Below are 25,920 nucleotides of genomic sequence, written 5' to 3' on the forward strand. Positions count from 1 at the left end.
TGGGAAGGACTCTGTATCTGATTGAGTCTAAACCCTGTTCTTTAGCTTCTAGTGAGCGGCTTTGCTGTATTTTCAAACCCAGGACTGATTGGATATTTGACAATCAAAAAGCAAGTCTTTATAACAGCTTTCAATGTGGGTGAATAATAATAATTATAAAAGACAAGCTGTAAACCTAAATTATCCATGGTGGTAAAGGTAGTGCAAAGTGAGACTCATATGACAACTATTTCTGTTAAAATATTATTGCTTTAAAAAGTAATAATCAAACAAAAAAGTATACTCTTTCTTGGATGAATGAAAAATATCATGGCTTTCCGTTACAGTAAAAAAAATTATAAAACTGAGACTCTAGAATAATTTCTAACCAGAAGGGAAAAGCCATCTCATACTGAAGTGAAGGCTGTCTTCTATGATGCCACATAGTTCATTACATCATTCCTAACCATCGCCGTGTTTAGGAATATCTAAGTTCCTTTATGTCCTCATATTGTCAATATAGTACACAATCCCCAAACTATGTAATACTCTGACAGATTGCATAATCCATTGGATACATTTAGAATAAAAATTAAAATTCCTCTGAACAATCATAGAGAATTCCTGTGTCATGTCTGGAGGCTGTTAATGAGCAGTGAAAGGAACTTTAATGAAACTGTATGATGTGTGAGCTTGGTAATTGCTGTGGCCAAATTCTTTAAATTACAGCAAGGCTTCTAAAGGGAGATCCAAATACTCTTGATTAAAGGAGGCATGCTTCAGCAGATCTGCAGGGAACATTCAGCTGTGTGGCATCCTATAACCACTCGTGAGTTAGCTTACAGCACGTTGTATAAAAAATGTAGACAGAATTTCTTTTAATGAAGGGTATTTTATTTGGTAGCATACAGTATTGACTTGTGGAAAGACAGCACTTTTCACCCTTTTTTTAGCCTTCCACAATATGAATTTATGCAATAATTATCTGCAGAGTCTGTGAAGCAGAGAAAATTTATTATTTTTTTGTTCATGTTCAACAACCAGAATGCTCCACTACACCATGTTCTACTGGCTTTTAATGACCTGAAGAATGCTCAGAAGGGACTGCCAAGCAAACTGCTTTTGGTAGTCACACCAATGGCCAATACGCCTGATGGAATAGATCTAACAGGCAAGTGGTAATCTCTTAACGATGGCTCTTAAGGGGAAGAATAAAATCTATCTCATGTGTAGCCTTAAACATTTCCTGGGACTCGAGAGATTACTCTCCAGTAAATGGCATTTTAGAAACAGTATTGGGGTATGAGGCACAACAGGCAAGATGAAAATCAAGTGCAAAATCAGAGAGCATTAAAAAGGTTTTATTTTAAAATTTGTCTAAAATAAGCTGTAATTTGTTATATTTATATTTGTTCACCTTATTTGTGCCTTTTCTCTGTAATATATGAGTATATGAGTCATGTACCTAAATGGGCATATAATTAATTTTGATTTGTGTAATAAATTAATGGATCCAATTTGCAGATTATCCATGTTAGTATATTTTTGAACATGACATGATCATAACTGATATGAAAATATGAATTCCCTAAAGAAACACTATGGATTTCTCTATCAAATAGATGTATTAATATCAATATCTATATGATGATCAATATTGTATTAATATTTCTCTAAAAACATTATAACAAAAAAGAATCAGTGTTTGCAATTTGAAAATAATATTTTGTTTTTAGTAATTTCTTAGATAAGGATTTGTGAACCATAGTATGTACTACTTCAAGACACATCTTTTTGTCTATATTATATTCCCGGTCTCCCCAGTTGCTCTGGTGTCCTGCATGGACGACAGCACTTAGATTTATGGATGAACTCTATACCTCTGTTTGTCACAGATCCTCGAAGAACTCTTTCTTCTATGGAACTTGTGTCAGAATTAAGCATTCTCAGTACATAAATGGTGTAGTAGAAAGAAAATAAAGAAAATCTTGTAACTCTCAGAGGCTAAATATAGCCTGAATGGAACATTATAAAAGAGAAGATTAAGTTGTTTTCTGGAAATCACAGGTAGGAACTGAGAGGACTAAATTATAAATTGTGTTAGAGATTTTTTTTTTTCATCTAGTCAGTAAATTCTGGCCAAATGGTCCCTGCAAGTTATATGATTCAGGGTTTAATTCTTTAATAGTACAGACAACTTTAGGGTGACAAAAAAGGTTAAATAAAACAAAGGCTATTTACACAGACAGACAACCAATTTAATACTTTAATTGTCTGAAAGAAACCTGGTATATTTATATCTTGCTAGCTAGTAAGCTATCGATATCTCAAAAAAAGGATTTAAAAAAACGACTAGGTGTATTTTATGAGTAATTGTTATACCAAAGTGAGAGCTGAAGTTTCTGAATGTTATTAGCGACAGCAGTCAGAAGCTGAAAGGTTTCATGTAATATCCGCAGCATTTAATCTGAGAGTAAGAACTCTTTTATCAGTCAGAACTCTGTAGCTTCTTGATGCAAATTCCCAGATTAGGTGAATTATCTCCTGGTTTTGAATTGTGGTAAACACAAATGCAGTATCATATCAGTAAGAATAATGACTGTTAGGAGGGTAATAATACCGGTCAATGAAGTATTTGTCAGAATGAAAGAGTCAAGAGTACCTCTTATGTTAATACCAAATGTTTATTACTTCCATTTTTCTTCTTCTTTGTCGGGTATTCCTAATTTAGGACATTTTTTCTTTCTTTCCAAACACATAAAAGTGTAATTTAGGAAATTACTTCCATGTCTCTTTGGGAATTATCTTTACTTTAAAATGGCAAAAATCTTGATTTTCAGTATTAGCAGGTGTTTTGAAACAGCTAACAACACATCTTACTCGGGAAAAAGTGAACTTTAAGACTATGTAGATAAGTTGATGAATTATTTGGTTGCTCTGTGACTTTTTATACCTGAGTTCATCTGATGAGACTACTTTTAGGGATTTGTAAGGATGTGATGTCATGGAGTCTAGAGACTGTTTTCTCTCCTAATTGCTTCCTCAGCATTTTACATAATCACCCAGCACGCAGTATGGCACACAGTGAGCATTTAGTTTGTTGTTTTGTCATTATTTTGTCATTATTCCCCACAAATATAAAAATCATAAACAATTTCCATAACTTTCTAATTACTTTTATATGGTAATATTTTATCCCTCTTCAACCTCTAGAACTTTTGGATGCTCTTAGAAACACCAAAGAAGACGATAAGTTATTTTTATATTTCCCATTTAATTTACTTTTTCCTTGAATTGCTGGGCAAACTCAAGGAATATGAGTTGTTATTCTCAGCAGACAATCTCCAAAATGACCAAAGCTAGCCTGAATTTGTAACCTAGGGACAGGTTTTCAGGATACTCGGAAATATGGCCTCACAACTCTGACTGTATGCACCAGAATAAAAAGAAAAATGTATTGTTTGAGGGAGAGAGTCTTTTTTTGTCCGAACAGTGAAATTATTGTCTTTGAAGTTCAGTTGAAAACACATACTATCGAATAATGTATTTCTATAGTGACAACCTCTGGGAATGCCATATTGTACAAAAATTGCTGAGACAAAATTAAAATTTCTATATTGTAATATTTGTGATTTGGGAGCCCCTGCTAAAAAATTTATGATGTGGTCAGGGGACTACAACACATGGAAATTTAATAAAAGCAAAACTTTAACAAGTTGAAGAAGTAATTGGCTACACAATTTTTCTTTTTTCTTTTTTTAGTTTAGGTATTTATTGATTATTGCTTAATCAATGACTAATATTCCATCATATATTGATATATTCTGTTATCTAATGAAGAGTTCACTTTGCCATTAAAAATGTTTGAGGAGGCCTACACTGTTCTGTGTTCAAGATCATAATCATTTATTATAAGGGCCAATTTTTGATGTATGGATTCTTTTCTTTCTAGGTCCCCATATTACTCTTTATTGGAATATTAAGTGAAGTAGACTATGTTGACTAAATCAGAAAGGATAGCTGCTTGAAGCAAAGACTGCCTTGCCAAAGTAAATAGCTGTTAACCAAGCATAACAAAGATAATGGAACAGTCCAAGTGATAAGAACACCAAAAATAAAAGCAATAAAGTGTGAAATTAAAAGTTAAACTGAGGAGTAAAATGGGCAGAAATGGACTTCTTTTTAAATCAGAGTAAACCCAATTAAGGCCATCTGTTTGCTAACAATACACACTTTTGCATACTGCTGGTGATGTATTTGACTCTCTCCTTAAAACCTGATGGTACAAATGTGATATATTTTTTTAAGATTTTATATATTTATTTGACATAGAGAGAGAGCACACAAGCAGGGGGAGCGGTAGGCAGAGGGAGAGGGAGAAGCAGGATCCCCGCTGAGCAGGGAGCCTGGCATGGGGCTCAATCCCACGACCCTGAGATCATGACCTGAGCCAAAGACAGACACTTAACAGACGGAGCCACCCAGGCACCCCCCGCCTCCCTCAACTGTGATATTTTTGCATCTCTTCCTGGAGCAAATATACAGAGCAGAGGTTTTACAATATAAAGTAAACTATAGTTTCCCCATTTTAAAGCAAAATAGACTCTCACAAAGTTGCCACAGAATCTCCAAGGCAGGGAGGGAGAAGAGTGGGCACCTGTCCCTCTGTGCTTAGTTATATTGGAGTTAAACACTCATGGTTCCAGGAAGGCAGGTTTGGAAGAGCAAGTGATATGAACATAGCATGAACATGTTAGAATAGGTATAGTGAGTGGCCCACTTCCTGAGAGACTTCTGCCATTGAGGCATGATAGTCTGCTTCCTGTGGGAATTCTGTCATTCATGCTGCAAGGCCTCCCAATGGCACTGTTTTTCCGATTCTGAAATGACAGTGATGGAGATCATTAGTTGACTTTACATAAACCACTATTGACTAAAGGACTCAGTTGAGCATGGTGGTTATAAGCACAATAGCTAGATGGGTTTCCTTATTAATTACTTTTCTGACTCTCATTTTCCCTCTTTCAGAATGGAGGTCCCAATACAGGGTTCTGTGCGGGTTAAACAAAATGAAATAACAAATGTAATATCCTTTTGCTAGTGTCTGGAATTTGAAGGCCTTTGTTAAAGTACGCAGATACCTGGGGTCCATAAGACCTATCTGTGTTGTGGGTTGACTATTCATATGGATTTTGAAAGAAGAACCTGGGAGCTGTTGAGTATAAGCATAATGAAAAAAAGCATTTAGGAGTGAGGGTCACAAAGATAAACTCTTTTCACATGTCCTTTAGAAGGTAGTTATTAGGACTTTCACAGATCAAAGAGAAACATTGATTTTGATCATTGAGCCTTTATATCTGAAACTGTTTCATTTCCTTGTCGGCTGCTGCTGGCGCAGCGATCCTGGCTGTGGCAATGCTGTGCACTAGTCTGAATTGTCCGTCCATCAGTGTGTTGGCTATTGGTCTGTAACCATTGGCCATTTTGCCATTTCCTACTTTTCGTCTTGATGGTCATTCTTTTTGTGTCCTTTAGCATTCATCTGATAGAAGAATGTATTTGAAAATATCTTTCCACAAATTAATGAGTTCTACATCTCCTAATTAATGACCAACAGGAATATCTGGATCTGGAAAGCATTCTAAATTTATGCATGATGAGTAAGTAAATACTTCTTAAATATCACAATATTTTTAAAGAAGTAGGATTATGGAATATATTATATTTTTAGATGCATCATAATCAAAAGTATTCCTAGAAACAGCCTAAAGAAATGTTAGAGAAAATTAAGACATCAGTTTTTAAGAGATTGTGTGGTATGGTTTAGTTTTATGGCTCTCTAGTTCTACTGACTAAAATATGAGGAGCTATGTAGTTCATTAGTGATACTTGGTGACTATGAACATTATAAATTTCTCTTAAAACTGTTGCTTTTAAAGTGCTCCTGGGTGGCTCAGTCTGTTAAACATTTGACTCTGAATTTTGGCTCAGGTCATGATCTCAGGAGGCTGGGAGGCAGCCCCATGCTGGGCTCCCTACTCAGCTTGTCTCCCTCTCCCTCTGCCCCTCCCCTGCTCACTTGCATGCACACGCTCTCTCTCTCTCAAATAAATAAATAAATCATTTAAAAAATGTTACTTTTAGATAATGGTTAACAATATGATAAATAGGGAGGCAGTGGAAGACATAGCATGTAAGAACAGTAATGAAGACTGAGTACCTTAGTGAGGAACATGCTCAAAAACAAAAATTACATAGAATAAACCTAATAGAAGATGTGCAACTGGAAACAACAAAATGATGCTGAGAGAAATTTTAAAGACCTAAGTAAATGGACAGATACTTCGAGTTCATGGATTAGAAGAAGTCTCAATATTATTAAGATCTTAATTCTTCCCAAATTGATGTATAGACTCAATGCAATTCCACAAAAAATTCCATCAGGCTTCTGTATACAGATTTATAAACGAATTTTAAGATTTTTATGGAAAAGCGAAGAACCTAGAATAGCCAAAACAGCTTTGAAAAATAACAAGGCTGGAGATCTTACTCTACAACATATAAGACTTACTAAAAGTTACAGTAATCAAGACTGCTAGGTACTGGCAAGGATAAATGAAAGGAAGAGAATAGAGACTCTAGAAACAGACACATATGTATATTATCAGTGGATAAACAATGAAGGTGCTAAGAAAGTTTAATGGAAAAAAGAAAACTCCTTTCAACAAGTGATGTGAAGATATAATAGCACCTGCCTTTCAGAGTTGTTGTGGATGTATTATCTATTATTGCTTAACAAATTACTCTAAAATCCAGCAGCTTTTATACAAAAACATATTATCTTGCACAGCTGCTAAGGGTTAGGGGTTCAGGAGAGGCTTAGCTGGGTCCCCTAGCTCAGGGTCACTCCAAAAGCTACAGTCAGGGTTACAATGATCTCATGGATCGAGCAGGGCTGGAGGACCACTTCCAATATAACTCACATGATTGTTGACAGGTCCCCGCCTCTCTGGCTTTGACTGGAGGTCTTAGTTCTTTTCCATAAAGCCTTTCCATAGGAGCACTCACAACACTGAAACTTGCTTACTCATAGGGAGTGGTAAGAGAGAGAAAGAGAGAGCACCCAGAATGGAAACTTTGCCTTTTAATAATCTAATCATATAAATGGCATACCATCATTTTCTCTGCATGCTATTGGTGAAATAGAACAAACCCAGTGCAATGTGGGAGGGCACTGAACAAAGGTATGAATACCAGGGATATGGGCATCACTGATGACCATCTTGAAGGCTGCTACCACATGGGAATAAAGGAAATTTAATACATAAAGCACTCAGAATAGGGCCTGACACAGCAGAAGCACTAAACAAACATTACCTTTTCCTACGGCGACTACAAATTATTTTGATTATTTAGTGACAAAAATAGAACATTACCTTTAGGGTATTATTTTTTAATAAGATTTATTTATTTATTTGAGAGAGAATGTGTACGCAAGTGTGGGAGAGGGGCAGAACAAGGGGGAGAGATTTTCAAGCAGACTCCCCACTGAGCTGGGAGTCTGACTGGCTCGTTCCCAGGACCCTGAGATCATGACCTGAGCTGAGATCGAGAGTCAGGTGCTTAACCAACTGAGCCACCCAGATGCCCTTACATTTGGGGTATTATTATTGTGCTTATGACATATTTATAATTATGACTTTCTTTTTACACCAATTGAAGGATAATTAGTAGTTAGATGTTGCTCCCAAATTTTAAGTTCATTAAACTGATGTTAATGCAGAGAAATTATTTTAATATTTACTGTAAGTTCTCAGAGTGTGGTTGTTGCATGACTATAGGGACTGTAATTTCAGCACCAATGAGAATTCTGAAAATTGTCTTCATAACTACAGGCTGACCCTGATTATATTGCATTCTATGTTGAACCTTTATCCTTCTAGACTTTGATAGATAATGCCAAGTGGCAGTTTTCGGTTTGTGTCAGCAAGTAGAGTCAATGTGCCAGCTACAGCTGAGATGGTGTTTCGGTACAAAACAATTTGGATGCCAGGGTTAGTGCCTTGCTTCCTCTGGGTCAGCTCTTCTTTCTGACTGAGCTGTTACTGGCTCAGTGCTCTCATGATATGAGGTCATAATAAATGGAAGTCATCGTGGTCAATTCTTGCTGCACACATATCTTCATGCAAAGAGCTGTTCATTTTATTGCCACTTAATATCTTCAGAGTCAGAATCATGACCTCTTGGAATTTTCAAAAGTCAAATGAGTGGATTTACGGTATCTCTGGATGTAATAGATCTACTATAAAAGTGAGGAATCCTAAGTCTTTAGATTTGAAATAAATTGGTCCAAAGTTAAGTGAAGTGTTTCTCAAATGGTACTTCTAGAGGATGTAAATAGCTGTTACATGATGTCATAGGCATTTGTAATTTCTTGACCATCTGCAAATCATGTTCCTTTCACAATAAGTTCTTAAATTCTTTTCAGTAAATTACTTTTCTCTTAGGGTACATTAGCCTAAGCTACCTAGAAAACAGGGCCTGAGCAAACTTTCATGCTAATGTTTTATTGGTGAATGTTATTCAAATGAAGAAAATTTAGGAGAAAAGGAAATGAGGTAGAGAAGGAGGAAAATAAGCACAAGCATTTCCAACTCCCAAGAAAACTCAGATGTTGGCTCAGTCATGAAGAATACCTCCAGAGAGGCACTCTAAAACCACTGTTCACTGACTAGCACTATTTCCTGTCTCCCCTGAGATAAAGTCATCCTCTAGTGTTATGTGCTCCACACTTCTGAGTTGTGCTTTCTATCTCCTTGACAGCATCTGGAGGAAGACAAGCCTCCATTGGTTTTGTTTCCTTGATGGAGTTTCTGGACTCGCTCAGTGATGCTTTTAACGGAGGTCCTGGGAAACTGTTTCTCACCCCAGCACAGGCTGAGCCAATGTTATGTGTTAATAAGACTGTATCTTTATGACTGTGTGAACTATGAGAACTGCCATGTGAGGCTACTGGCTGGGAAATAGGTCAATGAGAAGAAGCCCTAAAGGCAGGTGGTGCTGAGCTATTCTGTAGTAGGCATAAACCAGGTCCGTATACAAGATATGTTTTTGGCAGGAGGGGGAGGGAATTTCTACCGAAGTCAAAGGACCAATCAATCATTCCATCTCCTTGTTCAGGCAGAAATAGTAAAATGAAGTACTTGTCTACGTATCAGGATTTGCAAGAGTTTCAAAAATTGTGTTTGCAGCCCTTGGTCCCTTGGCCACTTGAGGTTATAAAAGCAAAGTTGAAAGGATTTTCAAGGTAAAGTTGTAAATTTGTTATGAGGAGATCATGCCTTCCCTTTACCTCAGACATAATAAAGACTTAAATAAGACTACTTGGAGAATTTGATAGATTGCTGAAGTTTAGAAGTTTAGGGGACAAATGAACTCCTATTTCCTTCCTAGGAAAAACAAGAGTTTGTGACAGCAAAGTAGCAGTCTGGGGTAATTTGGGAAAAGAAATCCCACTAATGACTGGTCAAATGGCTGGGTCTATCATGGACTATTAGAGAAAGAGAGAAAATGAGAACGAGAAGGGCCCAATTAAGAGAGTTTATTTGGACCAGAAGCTGACAGGGGAAGTCATAAGTATACAGGTAGGTCTTAAATTTCCTTTACAGTGGAACTAATAGATTAGAGAATTTCATTTAAGAAAGACCCCATTATCATTTACATCTTCTCCCACATATCTCTCCAACCCTGGAGTTGTCAGATGGGGTAGGAGAAGCTGGTCTGCTTAGGATATGGAAGATTTTTAGCTTTGAATTTGAGAGTTTTATTACACCTGTTTGTGTACATTAATTATAGACTGAGGCTGTTTCAGCACTAAAACAGTCAGGGTGGTTTTGTTAACAAAGAGTGACTAGCAATGGGGCTGCCCAGATTTAATTCTGGACAGAGATGAAAAGGTCTCATGTAGTGAGTTTTCAGGGGCAGTCTTAAGAAAAAAAACAAAGATTGTTTTATATTGTTTTATAATTGTGCCCTAGGACTCTTGTTCTCTCAATTTGCTGAGTAACGTAATACTCATTTTCTTCTGTCCTATTTGTAGAAATGAGTTAAGGAGACTTCTTTATTGTTAACTTTTAATAGTGAATTATTATTCCCACCATGGGCTACTTTTTTATGCTTTTTTGCTCCATTATTTCCATTAAAATATTTTTTAAAATATTTATTTTTTATTACAAAATTTAGTCATTGTAAAGGAAGCTTAAAAATACAGAAAGTCAGGGGCACCTGGGTGGCACAGTTGCTTAAGCTTCCAACTCTTGGTTTCAGCTCAGGTCGTGATCTCAGGCCCATGAGAATGAGTCCCGCGTCAGGTTCTGCGCTTAGCATGGACTCTGCTTAAGAATCTCTCTCCCTCTGCCCCTCCCACTCATGCTCACTCGCTTTCTCTCAAATAAATAAATAAATCTTTAAAAAAAATACAGAAAGTCTATGAAAAGTATGTAAAAAATTACTCACAAATGCTCATCCAGGGAGAATAGCTGTTATCATCTTGTTTTATCTTTCAATAGATATGTTTATATGTACACTAAATGAATATTTTATACACGCTATCTTTTTAAACACCACTTGTGGTCATTTCCCCCATCAATTTTAAATGTTCTATTGTATTTCACTGTAGGAACATCTAAGTTTATTTAATATTTCTGTATTTGGGGGCATCTTAATTGCTTCCATTTTTATTTTTTATTTTTTTGAAGATTTTATTTATTTGTTTGACAGAGAGAGAGACAGCCAGCGAGAGAGGGAACACAGGCAGGGGGAGTGGGAGAGGAAGAAGCAGGCTCCCAGCGGAGGAGCCTGATGTGGGGCTCGATCCCAGAACGCTGGGATCACACCCTGAGCCAAAGGCAGACGCTTAATGACTGAGCTACCCAAGCACCCCAATTGCTTCCATTTTTCAAAGTAACACTGACACAAATATTCTCAAAGACAAGATTTACTTTGATTTATGCAGTAATACTTTTCCAAAATTCATAGATATTTATTTACTTTTTGTATTTGATGCTCATATTTTTTGTTTTTTCTTTTGTTCATATCCTATGGCATATTCCTTGACTTCACCATTAGTTCAATATTTTTTTTTCTTACTCATTCTTGGATAAGGAGAATTCTATCAGATGTGGGTAGAACTGTGCTGGGCACTATAAACCATTTACTTGAACACTTGGGAATCATTTTATGTCTTAAGCTTTAGGTTCTGCTCTTTTTCCAGTGATCCAGCAATAGTTTCAAGGAAAAAGCTGGAGCTGGTGTATTCCTAAAAGGAAAACTTGATCTATTTTTTGTCTCTAAACTTTAGTATTATGGGCAAAAGTTATATAACTTGGACTTGCCTCTCCTCAATGTACATATTTTGGCCTCTTTCTTATTCTACTATTAATAACAAGAACTAAATCAATTCAAGGGCAGCTGGCAACTCAGTTAAGCATCCAACTTTTGATCTCAGCTCAGGTTATGATCTCAGGGTCGTGAGCTGAAGCCCTGTGTTGGGCTCCACACTGGGCATGGAGCCTACTTTAAAAAATTAAATAAAAGGAAAGGAAAAAAGGCACAACTAATTCAATTCAATATTCTAGCAATCTATCCAGAAGTAACAATGGGAGTGTCAAATAGTGATTCAGTTGTTTGTTGCCTGATGGCAAACTTTGGAATATTTAGAGATAACATTTTAAGATTTTTTAAATTTTTCCCTTCTTGTGAATGCATATTATTTCCAAACATCCTATTTTAACTGGCAATCTATTCTTAAGCTAATAAAATACCTTAAATAATTTTGACAAATGCCTCTTATATTAGAAAAAACAATGATGGAATTACTCATATTAACTGCATCATAAATCTGGCTTTGTTTCTCATTTCTAACTTTCCTGAAGGTAATTCATTACTAATACATTGTAAGTTATACAGTTGTCCTTCAGAATCTTAATAACCATATCATTCTGGATTAAGATGCTTGCCAGTCATTGATCTCAAATTCACATCTAATGTCTGAATTCAGTTTACCATGATTCATGATTAAGTTTATTCATGATTTTTATTAAAATTAAGTTTATTCATGATTAAGAAGCAAATTGCTTCTTGATAGGGCCCATTTTGATCTCCCTACTTCATACACAAATGTGGCATGATTCATAGACAAAATCTGGCTTAAATTAATCATTCCTATTATATTTATAACATAAATTTATATTACAAATATAATATATTTAATCAATATTTTCCAAAATGAGGCTTTGTTGAAAGCATAAATAACAAATTTTAACAACTTGTTTAGATAAGAGCAAATGAAAATGTATCAAATAAATGCATTAGGATAAAACATTATTGTTAACTTAGGGGTCACATATAAAGACATATTCCTTACTGGACTTCTACAGACCTACAATTTAATAATTTGTCTTATAAGGTGTCACTGGTATTATCATCTGAACAGTTCACATGATAAAAAACTAATTAATACATTTTAAGTATAAATCATGTTCTTGTAATTTGTATCGCTTCCTGATGGAAGGCAGAAGGAATTCTAACCCTGAGAAAAATTAATATTCAAGAATAAAGTTTAGTTATATTTTAATACAGAAATTCATAGAGATCTTTCAGAGAGTTTCAGCAACAGAAATTTTATCTTTAATAAATAGAGGATATAGACAAAACATAGATGGCTTCACTGAAGCAAATGTTAGATGACTTAAAGGGATATAATAAGCTAAATATACCATAATGATGCAATTTTTTTTAAAAAATATGATTATCCAGATTTTGGAAAAATATAGAATTCTGTCTTTGCAATGAATTGATTATATAAAGTAGCAATGTATAATGTAACATGGAAACAATATGGAAAACATATATAGAGCTAAAATAGAACAAGTCAATAGTATACTTATTTATTGAAGTATGTGTTAATTTTAAATGGTGTTTAACTTTGATTTGTAGATAAGCAGAGTTGATACTTGAGCTAAACTATTCATATAGCAAAATTTGTGTTTTGCCATTTTTATGATGTTACAAGCTTTTTTTTTGCATACTATATAGGATATCTTTGTCATTAATGAAGCATACCTTTCAAAAGCCAGGAAATTCACCATTTATGTTGCAAGGCATCAGTGTATAATAAACTGTGATTCAGAAGATTTGGGTTTTATTGATGATTTTATGACTAATTCACTAGGTAAAAAAAAAAAAAGAGGAAGAAAAACAACAACAAAAAACCTAAGCAATTCATTTTTTTTTTCCTTAAAAGACTTTATTTATTTGAGAGAGAAAGGGAGAGAAAGCACAAGCAGGGGGGAGGGGTAGAGGGAGAAACAGACTCCCCACCAAGCAGGGAGCCTGACATGGCACTCGATCCCAGGACCCTGGGATCATGACCGGAGCAGAAGACAGATGCCTAACCGACTGAGCCACCCAGGCACCCCTAAGCAATTCATTTAACCACTCTACTTTGAGGGCCCAAATATATAAAATTACATAGTTTAGCCTCAATAAGTTTTTAGTGATCTGAGTTGTTTATAGTAATCTGTTTTTAGTAATCTGAGTTGAAAAATGGGAGAAGGAAAACTAGCTCATTATATAAAGTGTACATCACTTGATCAGATGAAACCGATGCAGCTGGGAAGAATTTTAGGATAGATCTTTACTACAGAAGCAGAACATGAAGAACAACAAAGTAAGGTATAATTCTGACTCTTGCTTACTGCTAATCTGTTAGGTTATTGAAAACAAGTCTATCCAGTTATTTAAAATATGCCTCTTTCTTCTTGATTTTAATTTATATTATAATTCATTTTCATTTTTCATATATACATATACAACACATTAATTTAAATATGGAATATTTGTTATGCAAAAATTGTATAAGCTGTATTTTCTAGATGAGAAAATACATTTAATAATCTTGGAAATAATTCAATAATAAATTGTAAGACATCTAGTTTAAAAATCTAATGTTGAAGTAGACTTCTCAAAAAAGTTTTTTTTCTGCAAAGAAATATTTAGCAATACTGTCATTATGTTCTGATGAATTGACTCTGTTGAAGGAAATGCTTATTCCCCAAACCTCATTTTTCATATGGGAAAGAAAACTTGCTGCTGCAAAGTAGAAAATGTTGGAGAGTATGATGACTATCTCCATCCTATTTCTCCACATCCTCACCCTTACTCCTCATAAGTCATGTCTTCATTGGAGTAGTGATCCTGGCTTAATATTGGGCATTGAGAAATTAACCCTTCTGGGTTTTTTTTTTTTCTTTAGGAAACCCCTATTTTTAGATGCACTTGTTCTGTGCTCATATATGTGAAATATGGTCCTGAACAAGCTCTATTCCTGCAGGGTGGGGGCACAATGTCAGGGTTTATTTGGGAAGAAGAGTATTTGCAAGCCCATTTGGCCTGGGAATAACACTTCTGTCACCAATCAGCTCTCTGCATTTTTATCTCTGATTATCTGACCTCCTACTTCCATACTTCAGATGGTGCCAAACCTTTAAATATCATTGACTACAACAAATATACTTGAATGTTTTATACCTTCTTGTGGTATCATGAAATCTCTTGTGTTAACACCTGCCTATAAAATTGTTCGTACTTCTGGCTCTTGGGAAAACAGACTCTGAATGGGGAATAATTTAAGGAAATTTGGGTAAGGAACTTAACATCAAGAACTTGGTTCTTCTCTTCCCTAGCCCCTAACTGAATAGTTTGCCCTTATTCCCTGCTCCAAAGCACATACCCACCCAACACCCTGGGACTTTTGTAATGTGTTTCCCCCCTATACTTAATCCTTGCAATATCCCCCCCCCACACACACACTGTTTAGCATCTTTGTCTCTGTAAGCTGGGTTTTTGTCACCTATCATAAAAGTTCTCTAGGGGCGCTTGACTGGCTCAGATGGTAGAATGTACAACTCTTGATCTCAAGGTCGTGAGTTCAAGCCCCATGTTGGGGATAGAGCTTACTTAAAAAACAAAAAACAAAACATTTTCTTTTAAAAAGAGTTCTCTATTTCTGATGTCCTATTATCTACCTATTTGTACTATTATAATATGTGTATTGTAAACATGATAATACTGGTATTGATTATCATAAATATGTGAGATAGGTTACAGATGAATTGGAAACACTAATTTTGGGGATTCCTGGATGTTTGATCTTTGATTCTTTGCTAAAGTAAGGGTAGTAGGATTTATGATGATTTATTTAAATTTCTAAACTTCTCCTAGAAATCCTCTAAACTTAGTTTCTTTACTGAAGGTTTGCAACCAATCTAACCAGTTAAGTCAGTCTGGCAGATTATGTAGCCAGAGAGGCATGAAAGCCATGCTTGGGACTTCTTGTTTGAGGTCTCCCAAGCTAAGATTGTACAGATCTTGGTGGTCTAAGCTGTAGACAGAGCAAGGTCAGGGTGTGTAAATAAAGGAGTCCTGGGAAGCTTGCTCATGGGATGTTTCTTAGAACCCCATGCTTGCCTGTATTCTCTCTTTCATTTGTCATTTATTTTTAAGTAAGCCCTATGCCCAATGTGGGATTTGAACTCATGACCTCAACATCAGGTGCTTACCAGTTGAGCCAGTCAGGTACCCCATCTCTTTCATTTGTCTTTAAATAAAAGCCAACATAAGTGTGCTATGTGGAATAGAGGGAGTCTTTTCTAATATCTTTTCTAATATCTGGATTTACAATTAAAACCCCCTCAGGATATTATTCTTATGGGGGACAATTGGCCTGAAGAAGTCTTGGACTTGATTAATGGTAGATTGACTGTTTTCTTAACCATTCAGTAGACGTATACATTAAGTAGAGAAAGCTCTATGATTAGGGAGGTGAAAAATTATATTTAGTACAAAAATAGGATAAAGTTCATGCTGCTATTATTAGATGGTGTAGCTGTCTGTTTAATTCCATACCAGACCCAAACATTTGGGTATTACAAATACCCATAATAATAGTTTTAATTATCTATATAATTTCTTACTATATAATGTTATAAGGCAAGTACTATTGACAAGCTAAGAATTTTGAGCATTTGTCCTAAGGAGGCCTTGACTATCAGTTGGTAGGTCGACTGTGTTGGGAGAATTTAAGGAGGCCTGGGATTAGCCTTAGCTCTCCTGCTGAAATAAGAAATACACATTTATGACACTGCTCTGGTCACAATATGAAACATATTGATTAACGGTGTTGCTTTGTGACCATGAGTCTGAGGAGATCTGTGGGTGTTTGTACTAGCTTGTTATCATCGTTTATTGATTACAGTGAGACTGATGATTTGAATTGGGTCATAGTGAGATCCCTGGAGGGCTCTGTTCTTGAGACTGGAATAGCCTACAGAATGAGCACTTGCCAAGTATATATCAGGTTTCCTGGTTTTGAGACATTTTATGCATATCTGCTTTCTATTGTCTGGTGATGGTTGCCTTTGGCTGTTACGCTCTATCATACATCTATCATCTATTACAGTGCTTTCTTCATGCCCAGTTCCTACCCACTTAGATCCCTTTATGTTGCCTTTTCTAAACACGTGGATTCATTTAATCTTGAGATCTTAACTTTTACTAGGACAACTGTACTAGGTTCATTCTTTGGAGAATAAAATCATGTATCTTATAAACCTAATTGGAAAAAAATAACTAGGGGCGCCTGGGTGGCTCAGTCATTAAGCGTCTGCCTTCGGCTCAGGGCGTGATCCCAGCGTTATGGGATCGAGCCCCACATCAGGCTCCTCCGCTGGGAGCCTGCTTCTTCCTCTCCCACTCCCCCTGCTTGTGTTTCCTCTCTTGCTGGCTGTCTCTCTCTCTGTCAAATAAAAAAATACAATCTTTAAAATAAAAAAATAATAACTAAACAAAAAATTTTGCTCTTTTAAATCCATTACTATACAACACAGGCCCCTTAAAGGGACCTAGAATTAATCACTTTTGTTATTCTAAGGCATCTATATTAATATCCGAAACCAAAATGTATAGATTTCTGATTGGAGAACTATGTTAATTTGGAATTTTGGATCACAAAACTTAAAACTGGAAGAGAGTTGTATTGATGATTCCTAAAATAACTCCTATAGTGAATTAATTTAGGATATATCTATGAAGTCAATCTGAAAGTTTGTACCTTTGAATTGCCTCTTGACAAGAAAAGAGGGACTTCACAAAACTTTATCAAGCTCTAATTGTTTGGTGTATTAATAAATTCAATTGGGAACATATTTTGTGCTATAAAATTGGTTGAAATCTGCTAAATTTAACTTTGGTCTAAATTTGTATTTATATTTAATTTAAATAGGTCTGTGCGAACTTGTATATATTGTCACTTCATGTGAAAAAATCCTAAAATCGTTTTCATGTCTTCAAAATATATTACATTTAAATTAATCGATTTAAATTTAAGTTGATTCATGATCAATTAAGGTGATCATGAATATATGAGAGTAAGAATATCTAAAAATAATTTTGGGAGTAAATTAGTGTAAATTTGTTCAGAACAAAGAACAGATGTTTAAATCATTGCAAACATTCTTAAACAGAATAAAATAAGAGAAATATGTCCAACGTTGAGCAGTTAATTTAAAACATACTTAAAATTCACCCACAAATGGTTTATTTCCTTTGAAATCATTTTCCCTCTATACTAGCTAAAACTTTCATTATTTTGATTAAAAAAAACAAATTAATCAATCATATTTTTTTAAATTGCATAATCTAAAATGCATTTTCTTTGGCCAAATCTAGAGATTCCTATCAAATATAAAAGGCTCTTACGGAGATTGTCAAAGGGAATTTACTCAGGGAATGAGATTAAAAATGGTTTAGCTTTATTTCATGTCGTTCTTAAGAACTGAATTATCTTTTTGCAATGTCCATGTTTTCCTACATTCCTCAGGCTATTTTAGTTTCTAAATTCTTAGTAAAACAAGCCTTCTTAGGACAAATATTTTTACAGTTCTGTGAACTTTTCTTAGAAACTTACTTCAAAGCATATAAATCATGGTTTCCTAATTGCTATTCCAAACTACTGCATAAACAAAGCACATAACGTACTTTTTAATGAAACAGAAGAAGAAATGGAAAAAAACCCAAGTAAACATACGTAAAACTTAAATCATAAGAGAATTTTTCAAATTATAGATGACAATATAGGCAATTCCATTTTAAAATAGCAGAATTCTACTATATTTGAATGACAAATGTATTTCTCCTAAAATTCCAAATTTATTTCTCCTACAGAACCCAATTAGTCTGAATTTCATGTTGTACAAACAAGACCAAGAATCTTCTAAAAAAAAAAAAAAGGCAATCTTTTTTCCTTTCTTGGCCACAACCTGAGCACTGTGGATTGAACTTCTATTTGGTTCCTTCAGAAAGAGTGACCCAGACTAGCTTGGTCCTGATAACACAAACTAAAGGGAGATCCACTCACCCTTCACAAACAGAATCCTGAGAAACAATAAACGCATTCCTGTTTTTCCTGCTGCTAACGTGTTTGAGAGAGGAATAACTACATTTATCTCCTCCTCTTTTTACTTTTTGTTGTTATTAGATACAATTAACCATAATTTGACATTATACTTATTATTACTGCATTAAATAAATTCTGACCAAAAATCCATGGTGATTCACAAATTAAAGAACTTGTCTTTACCTTACTTTATCTGTTAGAAAATTTTGGAGCTACCAAATCACCATTAAAGAATTAAACTTCAGTCATCTGATGCTCCATGTTGAAAAAGACTTGAGGGTTATAGGTAAACAATGGGCACTTCATCTATATGACAAGGAATAGAACCTTTCAGTAAATATTTTAGATTTTGTTGATTATGTGGTCTCTGTCCTGACAACTAAACTTTGCTGTTGTAATGCAAAGCAGCCATGGAGTCTACATAAATGAGTAAGTGTGTTTTTTTATGTAAAGTATTTACATAAATAGGTGATGGGCCAGATTTGTCTCTTAAATCCATTTACTTTTTTACCATTTCTATCACTACCAATCTAGTCCAATCCTCTCCCTTCTATATCACTACAATAAGTATCTTTCTTCCTTATGTAATGATGAACTCTCTTTTGAAATACAGTAAGTGTTTTATTTTTGAATGTCCCTGCATTCAACCTCTGTTTGGTTAACTAATATCAAACACATGCTATATATAGGGTAGAAACAGAATTAAGTAGAGAGAATTAAAACTTATAAAATGAGAAGAGCGAAAAAAAAAAAGTCAGTGTTTAGCTTTTATGACCAATGAAAAAACTTATAAAAAATTCCCTAGTAATATAATAATGTCAAGTTGGAAGTTTTCCCTAAATTCATTAACCTCATATTAACAAATTATGAGCCAGGACTAGTGCCCTTGAATATTAGGGCAAGAGATAAAGAGAACTCAGACTATCATGGAAGTGGGGTGGTTTGGGCAGAATCCTGTCCTTATTAGAAGGTGAAGGACAAAGGATCCAACATGAATTCCTTACTATCTCCACTATGTGAGGAAAGTCAAGGATGATGTGTGCATGTTTGTGGTTCTGGTGGATGGATATGATGGTATTTCTGGAGATACAGTAGAAACTTCTAGAAGGGTAAGAGGAAACATAAGAACACTGGAACTAGTGACTCAGTTCCCTAGATGAAATCCATGAAAGTGCCCATTTGGCCTTGTGCTATATCCTACAATTGTAAATATGGGTGATGGCAGTGGGTAAGAGAAGAATGTAGGTGACACGAGTGATCCCACATGAGTTACACATGTTCCACAGAGCATTGGATGCATTCTCATTTCCTAGTTAGCAATGGTGGGGGGATTGCTGAGGGATGGAACAGAAATGCTGAGAATATTTGTGGATCTAAAGAATGTTAGAATTAAAATAGGGAGCCACAATGTTCAGGTATAGCCAGAGTTGGATGAGAAGTTTACAGCAGAATAGAACCATTTATACTTCAGTAGCTATGAGCCTATGAGGAAGACCATTCTGCCACAGAGACCAGTGGGGACTCAAAGAGCAATATGAATGCTTGACCCCAGAAACCCTCTGGAGAGAAGCAGAGGAAGGAAAAAAGAAAACCAGAGTGAGCATTTAATCAGAAGAAACTGTTTTAACTCTTTCATGTTTCTAAAATACAAAGAAGTGGTAGTATTGTGTTACTTAAATTATTATCCTTTTTACTACATTCTTTCTGGTATCTTTTTAATAATTGCTTGCTTTAAGGCATGCAATCACGTCATATTACAAACCTACACATGTCATCTTTCCACTGAAAATACATAAGGTTTTCCCATTGCTCTTGTAAGTACACAAATTCTTCCCATGGCCTACATAGTGACACAGAGTCCAATCCCTACTTCTATGTCTAATCATATATTTCACCCTGCTATGTACCTCCATTTCAGCCCTACTGGCTTTCTCTCTTGTCTATGCCTGACATGAGGCATTTGCCCTTAATGAACCTTCACATAGAATGAAATGTTCTTCCTTCTTTGCCTGGTTACTCTTTCATCGAATCTTAATCTTGATCATCTTAATCTCTCATACTCAAATTTCATTCATTCTGGAGCTATCATCTTAATATTTGACTTGACCATCTACTACTTGTTTTGTTATATCTGTTGAACACCTTTATTATTTCTTATTTAAAATATGCCTTTTAAATTAAATTTCAATAAGCCATAAAAACCAGTTATTAAACAAAAGAAAATTCACTTTCCATAAATAGATATTTAAAAAATATTTTTAAAAATACTACCTGGACATAAAACACTATAGGAAAGTCATGGAATAGGATGAGAAGAAAGTAGCATCAACAATCCTCCCATAGATTTAGAAACAAAACCCAAGTAAGTTGCCCTAGTTCCCTGGCCCACAAATTTATTCAAGGCCCTATATCTCCTTTGTGGTCTATCTCTTATCTGATGTTAGCCAATTATCTTTGCTTCACCCTTATGAGAATTATCATATGTAAACTGCATTAATTTTAAGTTGTTTCCCCTATTTTATTATACAGTATGAATCCAATGTGACACTACTTTCTATCTCATGCAGTGGTGAATAACTGTAGATAGATAACAGATATTTAAGTATTTTAAGTTAAAAAATTAAAATTAAAATTACTTTTAGTTTCAGGTCTTTTGAAGGAAGAAGGATAGAAATTTTTAGGATCATAGGAACATATTCGTATCTTACTGAATTCCACTCCAGAAACCAATATTGCACTGTATGTTAACTAACAAAATTAAAAAAAAAAAAGAACATACTTATATCTTAACTGCAACTTTATTTCAACCTAAATACCCTCCATGTATCATGTGTGGAAAATAATAAGCATTTGATAAAGACATCCTTAATGAATTAATGGAAATGATTTCTCATTTAAATATGAAATTTTTGCAATGATTGTTAAGATTACCAAAACAATTTCATGATAAACATAAGTCATGTCATTCACACAAAGCACATATTAAAAGGAGAAATGATATTTTGTGGAAGTAATTATCATGGTGACAATACTGATCCTACTGATCAAAGTTCAGCTTAGTTTATTAATCTTAATGGCATTATTACTCCAGTGAAAAATTAGCTTCTATTTCACATAGTATATGCACAATTTCATGATCAGGCAAAATGCTTTATAATACAATAAATATATAGCTAGAAAATGATTTGGGAAAATTTCACTGTAGATTGCTTTGTGAAAATTAATGGTCTGTCTGTAAATCTGATACATATAAATACATTTCTTATCAGAAAAATACCAAAGCATTTTAGTAATATGCAGTGTAGTTCACTCACTTTTCTACTCAATTTTAGCCAAAAAAAACAAAGTAAAATAAAATCCACCCTTCAAATCGTAAATCATATCAAATGTAGCTCTTTCAAACCCACAAACAGGGGTGCTTGGGTGGCTCAATCAGTTGTCTGCCTTCAGCTCAGGTCATGATCTCAGGGTCCCGGGATTGAGCCTCACACTGGGCTCCTTGCTCAGTGGGGAGTCTGCTTCTCACTCTCCCTCTGCTGCTCCCCCTGCTTGTGCTCTCTTTATCTTTCCCAAATAAAAAAATAATAATATCTTTCTAAAAACCCCACAAACACAGTTGAAGTGGAAATGTTGGGGTTCGGAGCAAATGGTCAAGAAAGAATTATTGAGACATCTTCGGTGCAATAAGTGCTTTTATTAAAGCACGGGGAAAGCACAGGAACTGTGGGCAGAAAGAGCTACAACGGAGTTGTGACAAATGGCTGATGATATACTTTCAAGTTGGAAGGGACAGCACAAGCCTCCAAGGCATTTAGGAAACAAGGTTTCCAGGACCTTGAAGGGGCTAGCTATTGTTAGGAAAAGGTCATGTATTACTATTTAGTAAAACCTCAGCCATGAGACCCTTCAAATGTGTATCAGTGGGCCATATGCTTGGGGGATGACTGCCAACATATATCTGGGGGGAGCGGGTAGAGACAAAGGAAATTTCCAAAGGAATTTCCATAAGGTTAAAGTAGATTCACAGGATCCTGGGGTGTCAGGACAATGTTAAGCCAAGACTGCCTTTTGCTCTTAGCAAAGCGTCCACACTGAGGCAGCTGAGCTCCCAGAGGAAGGTCACTCTGCCTATTTCAAGGACTTGTCAATGGACTGTAAGTAGCAAGGAAATTTAATTTTTTTCTTTTGCCTTTCGTTCCCACATCAATAGTCATTAAATCAGCATCCATCTTCAGAAACAGAATTTCTGAATAGACAGCATAGTCTTTCAGGCACTGTTTATATTTTTCTCTTGCACCATATCAAGTTATATTATTATACCAATACAGATTTATATGTATATTTTATAAATGTAACGAATTTTTAGAACATCAAGCAAAAGACCAAAAATATATATTCATGTTTAGTAATTATATTGAAAGTACAATTAAAATGTAAACACCCATTATTTCATTTATGCCTGAAAAAGAGCTGATTCTGAAACACTGATTTCACCCAGTTGTAACTCTGGAAAGGATCATCTATGTAGACTCTGATTCCTTTAAAAAAAAAAAAAGCCAAATTTGAAATCAATAAGTTATTTAAATGATTAAAAAGGTAAAATGACATTACCCATGTAGGTTTCCCCTATAAGCTCTAGGATTTAAAAAAAATGATCTCAATCGTACAGAAAATTTGCACAGGCAGTACAAAAGACTTTTCTTCTCCTTTAACCACTTGAGACTAGTCAGCCTGGAATATTTTCTTGCAAACAAGGACATTCTCATAAATAACCATATTACAACCATCAGAAGCAGGGAATTAATGTTGATATATCACCATGACCTAAAAATCATCCCATCTGGTTTTCACCAAATGTCACAATAATGCCTTTTATAGTAAAAAGTCCAGTTCAGAATCACAAATTGATTTTAGTTGTCACATCTCAATAATCTTTCTTGGTCTCTTTGCTCTTCAGTCTTTCCTTGACTCCTTTTGTTGCAGCGTGGCAGGGTTCTTGTCTTGCAGACTTGAAGAATGAATCTCTCCTTTTTTTTTTTTTTTTTTGACACAAAAGGGTGAAGTGATAGTTTATTAAGTGAGTTGAGAACAGAAAGAAAGCTCTCTAGCGTGAGAGGGGTTCCTTCATGGTCACCAAATAATGTAGTTTTGGAATGTTGGTGAGGTCCGGAGCTGATGGCCAAGAAAGAATTCTTGAGACGTCTTTGGTGCAAAAAGGTAGTTTTATTAAAGCATGGGACAGGACCTGTGGGCAGAAAAAGCTGCACTGGGGTCATGAGGAGTGGCTCATTATATACTTTCAAGTTGGGAGGGAGTTAGGGTTAGTGTAAGTCTCTAAGGTATTTTTCCAGGATTGAGGGGACTAGCAATTTTGGGATAGGCTGGTGATGGGTAGTAAGGACGGCATGTATTGCATGGTGTACTGGGTGTTATACGCAACTAATGAATCATTGAACTTTACATAAAAAACCAGGGATGTACTGTATGGTGACTAACATAATATAATAAAAAAACATTAAAAAAAAAAGAAAAGGTCATTTTTATTGTCTAATAAAACCTTAGTCATGAGACTCTTCAGATATATATTGGTGAGTCGTATGCTTGGGGGATGATTATCAACATGTATCATCGGGGGAGGGGGTGTAGAGATAAAGGAAGTTTCCAAAGGAATTTTTATATGTTAAAGTAGACATACAGGATCCTGGGGATTGGCTAAGATTGACTTTTGCCCTTGGCAAAGTATTAACATCTAGGCAGTTGAGTCCCTAGAGGAATGTCACTCTGCCTGTTTCAAGGACTTGTCAATGGGCTGTAAGTAGTAAGGAAATTTAATAAGTTTTCTTCTGCCTTTGTTTCCCACATCACTTTGACCTTGACACATTTTAAGATTACAAGGTATTTCCTTTATAGAAGATCCCTCTGTTGGTGTTTGTCTGATGTATCCTCAGATTAGATTAGATTCTTTATCTTGGCAGGATTGTTACAGAAATAATCCTATGTTCTCATTACAGTCTATCAGTTTGCACATGATTTTAATTTTCCTGTTATTAATGAGTCTGTTTTGATAAAAGCAGGCATTCTTGCTTATTCCCAAATTTACATGAAAAGTTTTCATCATTATTGATGGTATGTGCTCTAGGATATGTGGACATAATTTAATACCTTTGTAAAACTATACAATTTTCATTCAATTTATAGCATGCTAAGCATGAAAGGATATCAGATTTTTTAAATACTTATTTTGCATGTATTGAGTTCATTATATGATTTTTCTCCTTCATTCTGTTAACATGGTGAATAATATTGATGGTCTTCAAATTCTTAACTACATTTATATTATAAAGGGTATGATCCATTGTCCTCATTTATGTATTACTGGATTCAGGGCTAATATTTTGTTTAGAATTTTTCATTATCTATATTTGTGAGACAGATTGGCCCAATTTTTCTTTTAATCTCCTTGTCAGGTTTTGATGTCAAGGTTATGCTCACTTTATATAATGAGTTTGGAAGTTTTCCCTCTTTTCCTATTCTGTGGGAGATTTTGTATATGATTAGTAGCTTCTCTTAGGAAACCATATGGCCTGGAGTTTGTTGTGAGAGGTTTTTAGTTACAGATCCAAATTACTTGAAACTATATGGGACTGTCTTTCCCTGTGTTGGAGGAAAAAAAAAAAAAAAAAGCAGATCCTGAGACACAGATTAGATGAAGGTAATTTAATTAGTACCCCATAAAACAGGAGTGAGGGAATTAAGAAAGAGGAAGAGGAAAGTCAATGTAGATTTGCATAACCAAGCTGTTAAATACTCAGAGTACCTGAGGTATGATTTCGTGGAACCTGGTAAGTAGGTATGAAAAATGCACCTCAGAATTGTCTGCCTTAGTCCTGGAGATGAGATATGTTCCTTCATTAGCTCTTATGCCACTTTGGTTAAGGGTTGTCAAATGGAATGTTAACTTCCTCAAACTTATACACCTGAGTTGTATATACTTGGGAACCTAGAAAAACTCAACCACATGGAGGTGAGGCAGGACAAAAGTAGTTAAACATTTTTCAAATTTTCTGTTTTATCTTGTGTCAGTTTTACTATAGTTTAACCAAAAAACCCCCCAACTTTTGGTATTGTTAATTTTCTCCATTGGACATTTATTTGGCATTTCACAAATTTTGGTTTTTGTTTTTATTATTGCCTCCCTTCTATTTCATAGTGTTTAATTTTTGTTTTTCTCAGTGTTTGATGTAGATAATTAGATCTGATTTTCAGTTCTCTTCATCTCATGTAGTCAGTAAAGACTGTGCAATTGCCATTAATCCTATATCAGTGCTGACCCTTTTGTTTAATGGGTTCCATTTAACAGTCATTCTTTTCAAAATACTTTTTACTTTCCAATACGATTTCCTTGTTACCCATGGCTTTTTATTTTG

At 35.0% G+C, this 25,920-nt stretch overlaps 1 long non-coding RNA gene across 1 annotated transcript in view; it reads left to right on the top strand.

The window, feature by feature from the left end:
- The first annotated feature begins 5,518 nt into the window (after positions 1–5,518).
- The window catches only part of LOC148110776 (uncharacterized), a 497,911-nt gene continuing 477,509 nt past the window's right edge, over positions 5,519–25,920 (top strand). The window contains exon 1 of the long non-coding RNA XR_015724380.1: positions 5,519–5,639. This is a non-coding gene — a long non-coding RNA (uncharacterized LOC148110776). The remainder of the gene's footprint in view (positions 5,640–25,920) is intronic.

This window comes from Ursus americanus, chromosome 1 (assembly GCF_024610735.1).
Source record: "Ursus americanus isolate L20-20 chromosome 1, mUrsAme1.1.p, whole genome shotgun sequence".
Classification (NCBI taxonomy): domain Eukaryota; kingdom Metazoa; phylum Chordata; class Mammalia; order Carnivora; family Ursidae; genus Ursus; species Ursus americanus.